Here is an 18,590-nt window from a genome sequence, read left to right as displayed (position 1 = left end):
ATGGAATAATGTAAATTGTTTTCACACTAATGGATCTCAAAAGCTTTTAATACTTCTCCACTTGGATGTCTTGGTAAAAAAAAACAAAAAAAAACAAGTACTTGGTTTACAGAGAGTAAATCAAAAGCTTGTTTCCTAAATACTGACAACATGCACCCCCCTTTCCTATTATGGAATATGTAGCTCTATAACATTCAAATAAAATAAGGAATTTAACAATATAGTACCCATGAGTGGTCGCTTCTATAAGCTCTGATAGCAGTCAGTGGATATAAAGATAGATGCCTCTGAAAACATCATTTAAAAAGAAAAGGACTCTGATGTCTAGTTCATACCCTCTCAGCTATGATCTAGCACTAACAAACATTAAATGATCTTTAAAGTAAGACTTCACTTATTCCTGTAGCTGCAGGTACCATAAAGGATAAGACTCACAATCCAATTCCAAACAATGTTTGCATTAGAAGGCTAGTGGGTTGCCCAAGTGACTTCTGCTAGAAAAATTAGTTGCCATTCTTCTGTAAACTTTGAGGATAAATTGATCCACAGAGCTGCAGCTACATAGGGCAGTTTACGTCTACTATTGCTTGTTAGAAATACATACACACAAAATATGTCCATAGTCCGTCCTAAAAAACAGATAAATATTATATTATAATATATACAGCTCTTTTAATGAAGGGTCAGCCCATTCATAATTTACACTATTGGCAGATATTGGGAGGGTTTAAATGACCCAAAAGGGTCTTAATATTCTTAGGAACCCTATTGGCAAGATCTTAACACTTGAGTTCCTTGGGGTGCTTATTAGCCGCTGGGGATTGGGGCTTGATATTTTTATTACAGAAAATACAGCAAAGGAGTACAACATGGGTGGGCAAACACCCAAAATTCACATGTGGCAAGACTTTTAGAAGGTGGATTGCAAAACTGAAGTATAAAAAATAATGAAGCAGTGAGGGATTTTTAGTACTTAGGTAAATTCAACCTGCATCCAACAGTAAAGTATATTTATGCTGGCTAGAATTATGAATCTATGCTATTACTAAGGCTAATACTAAGGCTGGAGCCTTTCAAAAACATTCTTCTAAAAAAGGCTACAAGCCGCCAATTTCAGCAGCATACACTTTTTCTAAAATTTCAACATGACATTATGCTAATTAGAATTCATACAACTTTACAAATTGCTTTGTGGTAATTACATACTCGTATGTGCCAAATCTTTATATATATTTAGCTCTTTTTTCCCTGCTCCCGTGTCGCTCATTTCTTTGAGGTCGGCAACCTTATTTTCACATTAAAAATTGAATGTTACCATATATTTCATTTTTAGCTCTCTTTCTGCAGTTATTTCTGGTATCTGCCCAATTGTTCCTGTAAGTTCTCTTGATTTACAAGTTGGCAGTATTCCTTGGAGTTGTGCTTAGGGTTCTGAGACCTGACATTCTTCCACAACTCGGCATTCCTGGAATCATTTAAATTCACAACTGAAGTGCTGAAATAAGTGCTCCTAGTGTATTATAGTAACTACATATATATAACCTCCAGGGGAGAGGACAGGAACAAAGAAGCTGACCTGTTTGTAGAGGTGCAGGCAGCAGATACATCATCTAAAAAGAATTTGGAGAAACATGCAGGACCAAACGTTTAAGCCCTCTTTCAGACCTGTAGTCCAACACTGTATTGTAATTGCCACCTGGATGTTCATTTAATGTGCCATGGAGCACTTTTTAGGGGTCAACTGCAACATTTGACGTTCGCTATGTAATGAATGTGGTTCCAGTGTGGTTGACTGCACTGCAAATGATTATGGGTCATCTTCAGTCTTCTAGCAACTGCCATAATACAACCTCAAAGCAAGTGTGTTCAACCGCAGCTTACTGTAGTTGAAACGCATTCCTATTTATGACAATGGAAGCACAGGACCAGTGAAGGGCAGCCAGAAGCTACAGAGCGCATCCAGGAACCATGGCACATACCACCACAACGAGAACATAACTGCATACAAAAAAGAGTGTTTGTTCCAGAACAGTAACTTATTAAAGTACTATGGATTCCCACTAAAAATTGCCCCACAGTACTTAATTATAAATGAACATATACTTACACTTTCCCTTAGGCCCCATGCTAAGTTCTACAAACACCTGTTGACCCTGCCAGTGAAGTCCACCTAATAAAGGGGAAGTAAAATTCCCCTTCAAGGCAAAACTTTTTGGGGTTTGGCTTGTTGTGAAAGATTAGAACCTCTGACAAGTATTTATTGCGGTTTGATTCATAGTAAAGAATATTTGCTCTCTATCACCAATGTCACCGGGAAAACCAACATTTCCAGTTTCCACCAGAGCAGTAATGAAGCAGAAATATGCCAATTAGAGCATGTTCTTATCACAACTAAAAGCAGATTTTTTTTTTCTTACATTGGGAAGACATGCTTTATTTTCTGTTAAGTTGCTGCAACAGAAAATGAAGAGAATTCTTCCTAATGAGACACAGGTGGCCAAAAGAAAAAAAAAAATCAACACTATGGGGTCTATTTGTAAAACAGTAGAACTGAATCTGACATTCACTTAAATATTCCCTGGTGGGCAATCTAACAGGTCCATGTGTTTCAATACCAGTAATTGATTCCTCGCCAGGGAATGTTTAAGTGAATGTCATGGCTTTATAAATGGAGATCTAGGAATGGTTTTACCCTTTTCCTACTCTATACAAAATGAGAAAAAAAGTTGGCTACATACACCTTTTATTTTTAATTTACACACATTGCTAATGTTTAAAGCGCACCTAAAATATATACAAAGCATAAAGTGTCTTCCAAATAGGTCATCAATATGAACAAATTAAATTTCACTAAACATACAATAATTTTCTAGTTCGGACACATGTTCTCATCACAACTAAAAGCAGATTTCACATTGGAAAGACATTTACTGTTAAGTCGTTAAGATAGGAAGTGAAATCTACCTAACGAGACAATACCAAAAGAGGTCAATTTATATAGCATTCACCGAAACATTCCCTGGTGTAGAATCTGCCAGGTCCATGTGTTTCAATGGCAGTAACTGATTCCGCACCGGGAAAAGTTCCAGCGAATGCCGGCTTCACTGTTTTATAAATAGACGTCTAAGAGCAATTTTAACCTTTTTTTTTTTCTCTATCCAAAACTGAAAAAAAAGGTTATGACATCAGATAGATTTTTTTTTTTTTTTACAGGCATGGTTTATATGTAAAGTGTACCTGCTACATAAAGAATATTTAAAAACAATTGGCCCATTTGCATTTCTATCTTTTGAGCCATGAAAATATATACCAAGCATGATTTTCTGAATAAACCATCAATATGAACAAATTAAATTTCACTAAACACACACAATCATTTTCCATTAGGGCAACAACTGTTCTGCACACGATACTTTAAGATTGACCGCAGCGCTTATGAACTACTTCAGCCTCTTCCACACCGGAACTGTGATTATGTTGCATGCGTTGCCATCACTCACAGCATGAATTTAGTCTGACCTTTTCCAAAGTACAGTAAAAAAAACACCTGTTAACAGAAGACCAGATCTAGAAGATCGCAACATTGGAAAAAAGCATGAAAACTGAGAAAAGCCAGATTTTAGGGTATAGTGTGACGGAACACATTAAACAAAAGGTCATAAAGATTTACAGCCAGGCCATGCCATTAACATGAAACTGGAATGAATAAACCTCCTATTAACTAAAGAAATTCCAAAGTCATTAAAAATAAAATTGTTTTAAATGGTTAAATGGCAGCAGGTGTACCTGAAGTTCTGGATTATTCCATACTTTTCATCTGTCAACTTCAATCAAGCAGATTATCTGCACACAAACAGAAAAGAAAATATCACCAAACATGTTTCATTTTAAAATTCATCCTCTTGCTATTGAGTAATCAACAGCTTATTGCAAAAACTAATTTTCACACAAAAAACAAAACAAGTATAATGATGATATCCATATTATAGAACTGTATAATTTCATAGTAAAATCAACTCCAGTTTTTCAGAGGAAAGAAAATAATCTTCTTGATATGAGTTTTATATATTGCAAGGATTTTAGCTGACTTTACATTTTCCTGTTGCTGTTTAGTAACATACATTAGGAAACCCATTACACCTTTCTATTTTGGAGCATTGCATTAACTCAAGTCATGTTGTGCATTAACATGTGTTACAACAATATAGTCAATTTATTATAATGGACTTCTAATGCAGCAGAACGGACAAAATGTTCAATGCAGCACATGGCAGTATGGAACCAACATCGCATTGCAACAAAATTGCCTTAATGTGTTGGGGTATCACTAAAAAGGAGTACAGAACTAATGCAGTGGGGTAACGCGTGCATTAAGGCAAAGGTGCGGTTTATTAGTCACATGAATTATGTATACATACTCTGTATAGGAAATGACATGTGAATGTATCCATTTTGGAACAGAAATGCAATCTCTGTGCTTGTGCAGCATCAGTGTTGCTTGCCAGGGATAACCAAGCAATCCTTGACTCCCTTGCATGTGTTGTTTTTGGGTGGTTACTAAAAAGTTGGGTCACAATACTGGGGCTTTAGATACCTGTGGCATAATTCAAAGACATTGTTGCTGTATCTCAATATAAATCATTTTTCAAAAAAACAAAGGCATTGGAAATATGGGACAGAGGGGGCAGTAGAAAGCTGTCAGAATTAAAGGGGGTTACTGGATTCCTAAGGAAAGGCCTGGGAACACTAAATTTGTTATGTGTTGCCCCACCCACTTTTTGACCGCTAGTCTCATCACCGAGAATGAATGAACTCCTGCACCACTATACAGTATTTACGTCAACCTGACACGGCCAATCAAGATGGTTGATTATCGTCTGTGGGATAAGGAAGAGAAGGAAGATAGCAGTTCCCTGTGATGGAATGCATATCGGTAAATCATGTTAGTATAACTCTGCTTTAGGGACACTGTAAGTCTTGCCAGTCTTTTACGGAACTGATGGAGGGTTGTAGGCTTTCTGGTTAAAACACTGGTGATGGTGGAAAAGACTGAAAGTATCTCACATGATAAAAACACTACTGCAGTGAATGCCTACCCTTTTAGGTGTATCTTACAAGTGCTTCAGTGCTGTGCAGTTGCAGAAAATCAAACCAGCTGCAGTTATAAACAGTGGAAACAATATTTACTATTTTTTTTAACAATTGATGAGTTGACCCTTTACTATCCCACCAGGGGACACAACATGAATAGAGAGTAAATCTCTAAAACAAATATTACAAGTTACTTGTACAAAGTTACAAGTTTACTTGTACAAGTTACACGTTGCAAATAAATTGTTAATAGAACAGCTGTCCCCATTGAAAAATATTCACATCTTGACACATTCTGACAACATCTCTAATAGAGAGGGTGAATATCCATTAGAACTGTGTTTCTCAACCAGGGTTCCTCCAAAGGTTGCTTGAGGCTTATTATGCAATGAGAAATTTGTGCCTCTCTGCTCACGGACACTTTTGGCTATCTGGAAGGGTAACATTCTTTCAACTGGCCAGCTATGTAAGAGGATTTCTTCCTGAAGACCACCAAGCTAATATACTATACTATAATATTCTCCCCAGAATTTTTTTTAAGCTGAATGGGAAAGAGCTGTAGGTGGGTGGTGACCCCTGTATTGTGATCCAACTTTTCAGTAATCACCTAAAAACAGATGGGTGGTTATTGAAAATTGCTGGGTGGTGCACTAGGCTAAAAGTTGCTGGGGAGAACACTGTACTGTAAGCTGTGGATATAGTAATTATAGAAGGGGTTTCCTAAAGACCTGAAAGTTATTTTAAGGGTTCCCCCATGGTATAAAGGTCAGGAAACAGTGCTCCACAGGATCAGACACGAACAAATGATACAATGTCCACACGAAAAACTGTGGCATTGGACAGACCAATTAAAACAGGTATTATATGCCAGTTGAACACGTTATAGGTATTTTTAAATCCTGTCTTGCCTTTACACAGTTGCATTAAATGCTCAATACTGTATTTAAAAAGACAAGGTTTACATATGTGTGAATAGCACATGTTTACGTGCACAAATATGTGCCACACTGCGGTGAGAAATCCATTTTTATCGTTACATTTTAGGTCCACCAATTTATGAAATAAAAGATGTTCTTCGTCATTTCATCAGTAATATTTTCACACTTTGCAGAGTTATGCCTAGGAGATTAATCTGCGACCTGAGGATGTGATCACACTTTTAAATTGTGTGGCACTGAAATGCTATTGACACCAAGACATAACCGACAGTGTTCTACAAGTAGAACATTTTGTGGAAAAGTAATTTGTTTCATGGCAAAGCTTCTGAAAGAAATTGCAAAATTGCACCCTCAGGAAAAAATCTGATACTTTTAATTTAGGCAATAAAAATTAATAAAATATTCTTGGCCTGATTTATTTGTATTGGCTCAGTGTCATAATTGTCTATGACTGTCTACAGCTAACAATGTGAACAGACAAAGTGTTACATTGTTTCCCCAAGACAGTAAACATAACTTGATCATGTTGAAGGCACCAACAATACTCAACAATGGAACATAAAAGGTAATTAATATTAACAAAGGGTGATTATTTAATTAGCTGGCTTAGAATTGTACCTATAAATACTATGATATAGAAACTACATTTACCCCATGATTTAGGACTAAATCATATATAGGTAAAGGGGGAACTAAAAGACCTCTTCTCCTGTGTCACTGTTTATATCTGTGTTATTTGCAACCCATAATTTACAGTGCTGCATAATATGTTGGCACTTTACAAATACATTTTATTAAAAATAAAAAGACTGTTTCCAGAAAAGTCACCCAGCACAAACTATCTCTATCCATTCCATATGCAGCTCTGCTGTACAGCCCTAGGAGAACAGGAAACATTGTTTGTCTGTGCTGCAGTTAGGCAACACTTGCTGGCATCTAAGAACAACTGATACCTTTCCACTACGAAATGATGCATTCGTGAATACAGAGCTGCATTTGTTTCTGTATATTATATCTGCCCAGAGTTCAGCTTTAACTGCTGGAAACACCACCACCATGTAATATTAGAATGGTGTTTTGCATATAATTATTTATTCATTATATTCACATTTATTTTTAGCCAGGCATAAAGGAAACTTTGCACAATCAATGACACAGTCAGTAATACATCTCTAGCTTTCCATTTGCTGCTATGCCATGAATAGCCTGTTGTTGCAAATGCACTTGTGTAGCAGGAGAACAAATTACACATGGATATCTATATGCCTCTTCTTCTGCAGATATGGAACCATATTGATTTTTCATTCCTGAGCATGCAGCAGCTGGGATTTCTTAATAAATAGCACAACATGCTCACCAGATTTAATGCAAGCACTCTTTTTAGTATTGTTGTAAAATATAGGGCACTACAAGATTAAAGTAAACCTCATTGTATACAGTAATCCGTCCATAATTTGTATTGGACACCCAACCCTGCACATACAGGGTTTTGCAAGTTAGCAATCCTAGCTTGAGTTCTAGGTTTATTTTCCACCATGGACCCTACCTGCATGCACTGATCCATTTTTATTTCCACTTGCTCTCTGTATGAAAACAGTGGTCTCCGCAAAGACCTGGACTTTATCATTCATTTATTTATCATTCAAGGTAAGATCATTACCTTTTTAATCAAAGAAAGCCTTTACTAATGAAACCACATAACTGTTACCAAGAGTCAAAAATACAAGGAATATTGTATCTAATTGGAAGATGCTGGTTCTAAGCAGTATGTACAACTAAATCCACTGGGGAAACATTCTATGAAAACTCAGTATGCCATACAGGGATGGCTGTAAGTCTGATTCAGCAGAGGGCATGTTGGATTACTGCCCAGAGACCACTGCTCCTACACAGAGTGCAGCAATTCCAAAGCCTATGGCAGGGCAGAGGATGTGATGATGGCCAGATATTACATGTTATAAATTGAAAATATTTTCAGTAAGAGGTTATGTTCATTTCTATAGAAGCTGCTAGATAAAAACAGTTAGGGCCTTTGCTGACAGGCGCTTTTTGCTCATGTCAGTGGCATCAGTTTTAGATGCTACAGAAATTATCCAGAATTTAGAGCAAACAAAAATCCATCCTTATATTCAAAGTGGTAAAGTCCGGTAAATCATTATTGAAAGGATAGAGGTCATGGGTATTAAAGGTATCTGTTTAATTCTAACATGTTTATTTATAGGGAAAGGAGAAAAGGACAATCATCTCATAAAAGTTGTGTAAGTAACAAAACTCTTATAGAGATACCCAAGAGGGAAAGATTGGTTAAACCTAAATTAGGGCTATCCAAAAAGTTTACAACGTTGATATTATATACACTGAGAAAACTATTGGAAAACAATCACTGGTATACAATCATTTGGTTTATGGGCAGTCTCGTGAGTTCATATTGATACATATATACACATACACACACACACACACACACACACATATATACATATATATAAATAAATATATATATAAATAAATATAAATATATATATATATAAAAATATCTATCAGGTCCAAGCAAATCCTAAAATTTCAGTGCATTCGCAACTTTTACTTCTTCAGGGGATGAGGTTATCCGATCTTTCCTTTAAGTTTTTAATGACTAAAACTCATATACCAATGTATCTCTCACTCAAAGTTCAAAAGGCATACCAGAAAACTCCACATAGTGAAGAAAAAATAATATAAATATAAATAGTGAAGAGACAGAAAAAAAATTGTATAGTGGTTCCAATATAAATGCCAGTGTTAGAACACTATATACTTTGTCTGCTTTAGCAACAGCCCAGCATGTTGAATGCCTAGCTGAAAGAATTGGCTTTTGCATATAAAATGAAATAGAATAAAATAGGGGAAAAGTAACCCAAAGAATATAACTAACACAACAGAATATTGTGCCACAAGCTTACATCTTTATTTTCTTCTGTTTTTGATTTTGCAACAGTTATTTAAATCAGGTATGTCAGTATGGCAACATATCCTAAAGAAAAACTTTATGACAACCGTACAATTTCATATTAGAAAGTGTCAAAAATCCATGCAAATCTCGTCATTTCGTTTTTTTTCCTGAGAAAGTCTCTTTCAGGGTAAAGCTTCTGGCTGCTGAAGCACAATGGTGGAGATTTGAATAAGTAAATAATGAAAGGTGTCAAAACAAAATGATTTTTTGGTTTAACACATTTTCATTGTCCTATTGTTACATTCAAAGCACAAGTCAGACAAGAAAATCTATTATTTGAAACTTAATATATTTCATGTGCCTAGCTACCAGAATTTTTTGTCATTTTTATGATTTTTTAAATATACCTTTAGTGAATGCATCATTCTGCATATATATATATATATATATATATATATATATATATATATATATTATTTTAAATGTTTTAAGAACCTTACTGATAGCTTTTGATAAAAAAAAAACATATGGGTCAATGGACATGCCTATTCATACTGTGTTTACTGAACAGATCATACAAGAGGTGCCTTATTGCTGTTCTTAGCTTGAAATGCAAACATACAAGAGAAGAAAGTTACCTAGCTTAAATTGACCCATATGTTTTTCAGAAATGTGAACTATTATCTGAGAGCAAGAACCAAACCTGCAACCAGAAATTGTAATATAATGGCATTCCCTCACTGGCTATCTATGAATGGATAGATGGATGTCTTGCCAAAACACATTACAGATGGGATACAGATGAGGTCTAAATCAGTGTTTTTCAACCTTTATAACAGGGAAACCCTTGAAGGAAAACTTTCAGGTCTTCAGGGAACCCTTGATATAATTACAATCTCAACAGCTCAGAGTATACTAGCACTCTGGACATTAGAAAGAATGCCCCTTACATTGCTGGCCATTGGGAAGAATGTTATCCTCACTAACAGACAAAAAGATCATTGGTGTCACCTAAACGGACCTGAAAGGCACAAATTGCTCATTGATCAAGGAACCCCTAGCATTCTCTAGAGGAACCCTGGTTGAGAAACACTACTCTAAATCATCCACTAGGAGTTTTGACAAATTTCTACTTAAAACCACTGGGTGAGATTTTATAGTAAATTATGGGCATCATAGAGATCTGCAGTAAAAGCTAGACTTGACCATGGGCACATTTACACAGTGAAGATCTTATAAATCTTATAGATGTGATAAAGTCAGTATTTTACACCCCTAAGCATTAATGTGGGAACTTTAGAGTGAATCTGCCCTTTAAAGCTGAACTTTGCCTAAATAAAAAGAAACAAATGAATGCAGCACTCATGTACATAACATTAAGTATGTTCAGATTAGTGGTATTTTACTACTGCATTTACTGCCCCCGGGTGCCTACTGTCAAAACACTAGGCTGTCGCTGCTAGTCTTTTTAAGGTGGCTGCAAAAGCGTAGAAGAGCAGATCTCTTTTCACTTTTTGTTACATGAAACTTTAAAAACAGCTTGCAAATGCCTGAAATTGCTTGAATACGCATCACTAAGCATGTGCAAGCAGCACCATTTCAAGTCTTTGAAGGAGCCAGGGGGTGGCAATTTGGCCCTGAATGCAATATGTAGTGTCCAGAAAAATTGTGGCACCACTACTACCCAGGATAAATAAAAGCTACATTTAGGACACTTCAGACTACTCAAACACTCCTGTAAAAAAGCGGCTTTAAGCACCCAAATTTGATCTTGTATAAGCTTTAGCAGTCCCTGGTTCTAATTGCAGTGTTCTCCCCAGCCCCCTTTTAGCTGGGTGCACCACCTGCCACTTTTCAGTAACCACCTGGTGTTTTTGGGTGGCTACTGAAAAGTTGGGTCACAATACAGGGACTACCACCCGCCTGAAACTTCTTCCCACCCAGCACTGCAATTGGTTGATGTGCTTACAAAAAGCAAGCTGATATGAAAAGAAAGCGGAGTGACAGAGAGGTATGCACATACCTGCATACAATTATAAACTGGGGCAGGTTCACGATGAGCCCAGAGGAAGTGGCTTGGATACTGGTGACCATTTTTTAAATTTTTTGGTGACATTTAGATTTATGTTATTTTGGCTTGAGTTCTGCTCTAAAAAAAAAAAAAAAACGGTAAAAACAATGAATAGATGAATATATTCTATATATTTGCAGCATTCTCTGAAATATATTTTATGTTGGGAGCACATAGAGAATATAATGTGTAAAGCTTTCCTGATTTTTTAACCTTCTACTAGCAATGCAACGAGAGCCAATTAACACTAAGATAGTATGAGCTGGCTTGTAATTACTTTATTCTCAGTTTTTTTCTTCTAATAAATGCACTACCTAGGAGAAAACAATTCATTTTAGTGACAAGATCTGCAGTGAAAGTGTTACTTACACCCACGCCTCTCTGAGAATGAAGCTTCGGGTTTACAAAAGAAATATCCCACTCATTTTTTTTTTAAAGTATGAGAAAAGGGCACGGCAAGGTTCAGCAGAGCACTAACTCCCTCAATAAAGCTCCACTGGAGCAAGATCTCTTCAAGAAAAATTTCCAGAAGGATTAATTCAACAATGCGGCAAATTGTCTCATGGAGAGGGGTACTTGGAAAACTCATTAGTACTGAACAAAAATCACAAAACATAACAAAAACATAAAAAAGAAGAAAAAATATTTGAACTGTTTTGTAGGTTTTATTTTGAAAAAAATTAAAATTGAACACAATGAGTGCAGTGAGCACATAAAACTACCACTAGGTAGCTTTGTGAAAAGGTAAAAATCTAATAGGCAGGCAGGTGCAGATTTGATTTTTATTTAATAGAAGTGAATCAGATACCTCATTTGATTTTTGTTCTCTACACCTGGTAATCATTTACATTTCATTGTCCTTGTCATAGGTAATAATATATTGTAAGAGATTAACAGGGGGAGGCTGTTGTAAGACATTGAATACTATGGAGAAAATGGGACATGGAGAGAATAGCCAATAGCGTAGTATAAATAACGTGTGTCCTGAGCTTGCTGAATGCAGCTAAACTGTTATTATTATCTTGTATTTATATAGAGCCGACACATTACACAGTGCTTTACAAAGTCCAAAGTCATGTCACCAGCTGTCCCTCAAAGGGACTCACAATCTAATGTCCCTACTATAGTCATATGTCATTATCACAGTCTAAGATTCATTTTTAGGGGGAAAGTCGATTAATCTACCTGCATGTTTTTGGAATGTGGAAGGAAACCAGAGTACCTGAAAGAAACCAACACAAACACAGAGAAAACCTACAAACTACATATAGACGTTGCCTTGGGCAAGATATGAACCTGGAACCCTAGTGCTCCAAAAGCCAAATTGCTAGCCACTTGAGCAACTGTGCCACCTTGATGTAAGCTATTTGATACTTAACATTTCGATTTTTGATAAAATAAAATGATCAGACTCTATTCAGCAGCCAACCAGTTGCAGTTTTTGGGGTTTCAATCAGTTGTGAATAGACATTTTGATAAATATTCATGGCAATTGTGCAACTTGCAACTTACATCCAATTGGAATTCCAAACCATTTTTATAGGAGAAAACTACTGAAAGGATAGATTTATGTAAAATGTGTAATGTTTTTTTCAATTGCTGTGTTTGTTGAGTGCAAATTAGCACTGAACCTGCTCATGTGTACTAGGTCTAAGGTTAGACTTACAATAATTTTAGCGGTACTCAATTGGCCAAACATGTACTGTGGCAGTGTTCTTGGCATAGTGAACAGCGTTGATAAGGCAGCAATTTTGATTTATGAGCACCTTACCACAACACAAAGGAGTTCACTGATAGCACTGTGTAACCATTAATGATCTATTAGGCATACCAATGAAAAGAGTAATGGTTTAAACAAGGCCATTTTTCACTTTCAACAGCCAATAAGTACTCCTTCGCCTTCTCTAAAGTCCTAACCCAGATAATTCTAGCATGATGCATAGAGGGATGGGAGTTCTATTCTGGCTCCCCAACTTTTAAATCGAAATAAAATGGCTTTATCCAGCACAACACAACCCCTGCATCAAAAGCCCAATTACACTAAACCCCAAGAAGACCCTTTAAAAATTATTACATTTACATGACATTTAACAGAAGGAGACAATACAGAATTTACCCTATAGCCAAGGACTTGGAGAATGTCCCAAAGGTCCCTATTGTACAGTCAATATTCTAATAACACTGTGACCAGGCTTTAAAACATTCACCTAATTACATATTCTAGATGTATTTATATTTTAAACCATGCTCACACTGACCTCTGAAGCTGCAGGCAACGTGGATCCATCCATCCATACATCCCAAAAAAACATTTTTTAAGAATAAAACCTTCTTTTATTCCCCACCTCTGACATGAACCCAAAGCAGGTGTTTAGGAAGGGGGGAGAAAGCAAAATGCTAAGACTGCATCACTTCCCAAATTTGAGGCTGAATTTTTGCACACTGCCTGCAGGTCAGTAAAAGGTTATGTTAAAGCTTGTTTACTGCTTGTTAAGAACATGAAAACTTCATGTCCAGAGCACAGTCAGAGCACAGTCACATTTCTTTTTGTCTGCACTACATACATGTTACACTCATTGAGTTTAAACTATTGTGCGCCAGCAGCTATGGCAATTCTAATGTATTCTTTTACTGCAAGTTTTTGATGGTAAAACAAAAAAAAAAAAATAATTTTATCAATCATTTTCTGCTACAAAGTCCACATGGAAAATATGCATGAAGCTATTCCTATACACTGCATATTAATAATGTATCAGCATAACTAGGGCTTTCGTCTAAATTCATTACTTTCAAATCCTCCGAGTCTGTTTTTCCAATATTTAAACTAGTCTGAAAATAAAAGACAGCATTTGCCTGGCTGAAGTTGATGTTTGATTTATATAATGCTAAACATACAACGAATGAGATGATGCTCAATGTGCAAATCATCACAGACACCGCAGAGAAAAAACAATTAGCTCTAGGGCAACTGTAGAGAAAGCAAGCTGCCCCTCCAGCCCCCCTCCCACATGCACCCTTGTTATCTTGCCCCTAGCAGCAGTCAGCATATGCTGACGACATGGACACACAACCAGAGGCTTATGCAGCTGCATATGGCCATCATAATCATGAAAAATTCTGTTTTATATCTCTTTATGGACAGATTTAAACCAATGACAGAAAAAATACATACTGTATTATTGTGGGTATTTCTTTCTACTAATTCAATTAAGTCGTATGGTATGAGCTCCAGGTAATCAGCTAAGTGCACGTTTGAAACACAGTATATGAAAGCGTTTTTTCCTGCCAAAACATTTGTATTTATATCCAACTAGTTTTGAGATTTGTTATTGGTGGTTTGCATGCTTGTAGTTTGTTAATCAGCCCCTGGCCACACTTAGGTACACACATAGGTACCTTCAGTTGAACTTTTTATGTATAGGAATATATTATATAACGCACTGCAATCCACCCCGAAAAAATAAAGACAACATTTTGCAATTCAGCTACTGCAAATTCCTAAAAGGTATCTTTTAAATTATGCTTACAGGTAAATCCACATTTACATTATTGTCATTAAACCAAGTGTCCTTTTTGCAAGATTTCAAGTTTTGGATTTTGATTAATTATGGCCCTTTCTCTACTGGCTTTAAGCAAGCTTTAGGCTGCATAGAAAGAAAAATGTGGTATGCCTAAGCTTTGTTTTGCTCCAATTTCAGAAACACTGCGGGTATTACAGGGCCATGTGGTTTCGACAAAGGGCAGAAAACCATGCTGCGCTGAAATTGAAGTGATGCCAAGCAAAGCAAAGCTGAAGCCTCCATGGAGACTGCCCTATCACTTTCAATGGAAAGGTTTTGCAGCATGTACAGACACATCAAAAAATTCTGTATTTGAAGATCTTCAAATGTGAAAGTTTGAAGTCAACCTGAAACACTGGAGACTAGACCTGGACCATCCACTTTGTAGTTGGTTAAACTGATTTTTGATATACCTATTAGAAGCTTTGCATAAGATCCACTTCCTTTCCCAAAAATTTTTCCAAAAAGGCCCATAGCATTTAAAGTACTGACGTTTTTGCACATTTGATATAAACTTTAAACCGGAGCATTATTTGCACCAAAAAGTCACTAAAATCTTTATCACCACAAATACAACATAATAAATAAACTGCTTCTATAAAGCAATACAAAGTTATGGTGTTATTAAAGAAATGTTCAAAAGAAAAATTAGGCATACTTTCAAAATAATAAAAATTGAGAAACAATACTAGAGAAAAGCTAATTACATTAAAATCTTAACTATTTCATATATTTAGAGTTTTAGTAAAATGAAATTGTATTTTTTTTATACACCTATTTTTTCCTATGTAAAAAAAAAAAAAAAAAAAGAGGGGGTGCAGCACCACCCCTTTAATTCCCAATCACCTAGGCGATCAACAATGAATGGGAGATGGGAGCGCAGAGGCTCCTGGGATACCTACGTCACACATCCCAGGAGGATCTTGGCTGCTACTTAAATGCATGCCAAAGAATCTCGGGCATGCACAAAAGGAGGCCTTTCATCAATAGGGAAAAAAAAAAAAACTGGTCTCACGCATGTGCGGTGAGATTGGCAAGTTTTTTCCTATCTATGTCACCCGTTCTCGTGCCTGTACAGTGCGAGATTGGGTGACATAGGAGGAAGAACCAGGAGGATAAGAGGAGAAGATGGCGGCGCCTGATGCTCTCTCTGCGCCGGATACCGGGAAGACGCAGGACCTGATGGAAGAAACCTGACGGATCAACTGCCCTGCGGGATTGAATGCAAGTGTGATTTTTTTTTTCCCTTTTGGGTAGTTTTTGGTTTACTTCCTCTTTAAGGGTGTCAGCCAAACAGTAGAGCTCACTACATGATCCCACTTTATCACATTGTGTTGTGCCATGCCGCATTTTGAGCCAAAACCAGTAACATGAAGACATGTTGTCCTATAGCCATGAGCATGGCAGTGGGGTTTGCTTGTATTTTAGGTGTGTACCTACCCAAGCTGCTTTATTTTGCAAAAAAATTTTCAACCACAGGTTCTAGGCTACAACTGCACTTTTACCCGCTGCCTGACACCAGTATTTTGTTGGACTGCCTTTAGCTTTAAATACATAAGCATTTGTTATAGTATAATTATAACAAGAATATGCAATGTCACAACATTCATTCTTGCCCTGAATTGCATTTATTGTTCAAACCACTGCAAGTTTTCTGGCCACCAAGAAGGCCACATAGCCATAATATAATTAAAGGTCATCACGCATCTAATAAAAGCTTACATGGAAGAATTGGCTTCAGGTTGCCATCTAATCATCCAAAAGCAGTTGGGTGATGGGGTAGCAGTACAGTCTGCAGAACTGTAGGCCCTAAAATGTTTTAATTCTCCTCATTCTATGCAGCCATGTAGCAATGACAGCCAACACATATTTCAGATTTCTAACATGAGGAACGCTTTCACTTTGTTGAACATACAGAAGAGTAAAACACAGCATATGCTTATTATTACCTTAGGGATAATACATGCAAGATAAAAAAAGATCCACTTACATAGATATTTTTCCCATTTCTAGAGGTAAAGTGTCACTTTAGGTATCCCTTTATAACACTACTCATATAAGTCATTCATTGTTCTTTAGCAAGCCTCTTTTCTGGCAGCTAAAAATGTATAAGTCCTACAAAAGTAACATCTTGTCTCAGCAGTGACAGGTAAAATGTTATAAAGGTCCATAACCGAGCTGGTAATGGCCTACAGCGTGGAAGAAATCAATGAGCGATTACAAAATTCATGTCCTAAGATTTTACCAGCTCAAATTTCCGACAAAGTAGGGGGAAATAATCTCTGACACAATGCAGTAAGCGGTAGGGTTCCTTCTGCAGCAAGAACTAAAACACTCCAGCATTTCTAATGCATCTGTACAAGCTGTCTACATAGCTATTTAATAGAGGGGAAAAAGAACACTGCTAAAGCATTGTAATGTGACTGCAAATTAGATGCATTTTCATGTGTATAAAAGAGAAATGTATTCAAATACTTAGCACTTTTGTTAAGAAAGGGGTTAGTACAGGTCAGATATTATTCTGTGTGCAACGGCATATTACAATTTGTTTACAAAGAAGCTGTAAGTGAAAATTACAAGCTAGAGGTATCTGGTTCTATAGGTATAGAGCAATAACAACTAGAATGAACATTTCCATTTTAAGTGGATGGGATATAGATGGGTCTTTTCAAATTTCCAGTACCCTGCTGGGGGTTAAGTCAAGTCACATTAGGCTTTGCAACTTCCCTATTTGTTGCTTTAGCAAATGGAATGCAAAGGGAGAAGATTTGTTTCTGTAATTTGTGTCATGTTGTCTAGTGGATTCTTTATTTTATTTTAATCATTTTAGTATATGGATAAATGAGATGTAACTGTGCTTTTGATAACGTTATCCTTTTTTGTGATTTCCTGCCCCAGCCTCCTTTTGTCAGTCTCATACCCAGCCTATTGCAACATTGATGCACCAGTTTAAATCTTCTGTGCAGGTGCTTCATAGACACTCTACAGGCTCGCTTAATCCTACAGAAAGTTTGAAAAGAGTACAAATCCTATCTATTCCTAGCATTTATTGAGAATGCAGGGTAATCCATGTACTTGGCTGGGAGTATGTGGACAAGCAATTGTGTGGCGATAACAGGGCCACAGAAACGGATCCATTGTTCTGGACTGAAGGCAGATCAGTATTAAAATTGTGGAGCTGGACTCCAAATAAGTGTATGTGCCCCAAGGGTACTAAACTGGAGACCAACATCATTACATGCCCTGTTTTAGACCTAGTTTTCTCATCACTAGGTTGCTTCTCAATGCAGACATCAGATACTAGTTAAAAGGGGCCAGCAGAATGCTGTGCATAACTTCCCTGAAAACATAAAGGCTCACTGCCTTAGTACTTCTTTTTAGGACTCAACTGGGATGCAAGCAACGAGCTGGTTCCTGGAAGTTATGCAAATACAAAGATCCTTAAAGGATGGATGTCAGTCTTGACGAGTGGGTGTTCCTTGAATAAACATTGATTTTTTGTAACACCCAAGTTATCTTCTGCACCTCTGTGATGTGAAAGGAGCAGGCCAGGCCAACAGAAAAACTGGAAAGAAAAGAGTTGAATGATTGTTGATGTCCTTTAGCAGGAAATATGGTGGGCTTAAGACTAGAGAACTTGGATGATTCAGCAAACCTTGAATCGATTTCTTTAAAATCATTTGCTATTAGTTGTCAAATGTTATAAATCCTGAATGAGAGCCATTCCAGGTTTGCTGTATCACACAGGTTCTCCCATTATAGAATATGTTCTCCAGTCTTGGAGAGGTTCAATAAATCAGCCCCTCCATGGAAAGCTGACTGTGTGCAGGGAAATCAGTTTCATTACAGAAGAGGTGCATGGAGAACTGTGCAAGACTGCAGGGAAAGTCAGAGATCAACTTTAAGTACCACAAACCATTGAAACATGCAAATGCAAAAACGAAAAATATATTCCAAAAAAATGCTGTATTTAAATCACTTTTTCTGTTACTCTAGAA

At 36.7% G+C, this 18,590-nt stretch overlaps 1 long non-coding RNA gene across 1 annotated transcript in view; it reads right to left on the bottom strand.

Annotated features, from left to right (window-relative positions):
• Positions 1-18,590, bottom strand: part of LOC140335571 (uncharacterized) — a 337,062-nt gene that overhangs the window by 274,126 nt on the left and 44,346 nt on the right. The window contains exon 2 of the long non-coding RNA XR_011921728.1: positions 3,787-3,843. This is a non-coding gene — a long non-coding RNA (uncharacterized lncRNA). The remainder of the gene's footprint in view (positions 1-3,786; positions 3,844-18,590) is intronic.

Source organism: Pyxicephalus adspersus, chromosome 7 (genome assembly GCF_032062135.1).
Source record: "Pyxicephalus adspersus chromosome 7, UCB_Pads_2.0, whole genome shotgun sequence".
NCBI classification, from domain to species: Eukaryota; Metazoa; Chordata; class Amphibia; order Anura; family Pyxicephalidae; genus Pyxicephalus; species Pyxicephalus adspersus.
The sequence above is the reverse complement of the archived record's forward strand: the minus strand, read 5'-3'. Positions and strand labels throughout refer to the sequence as shown.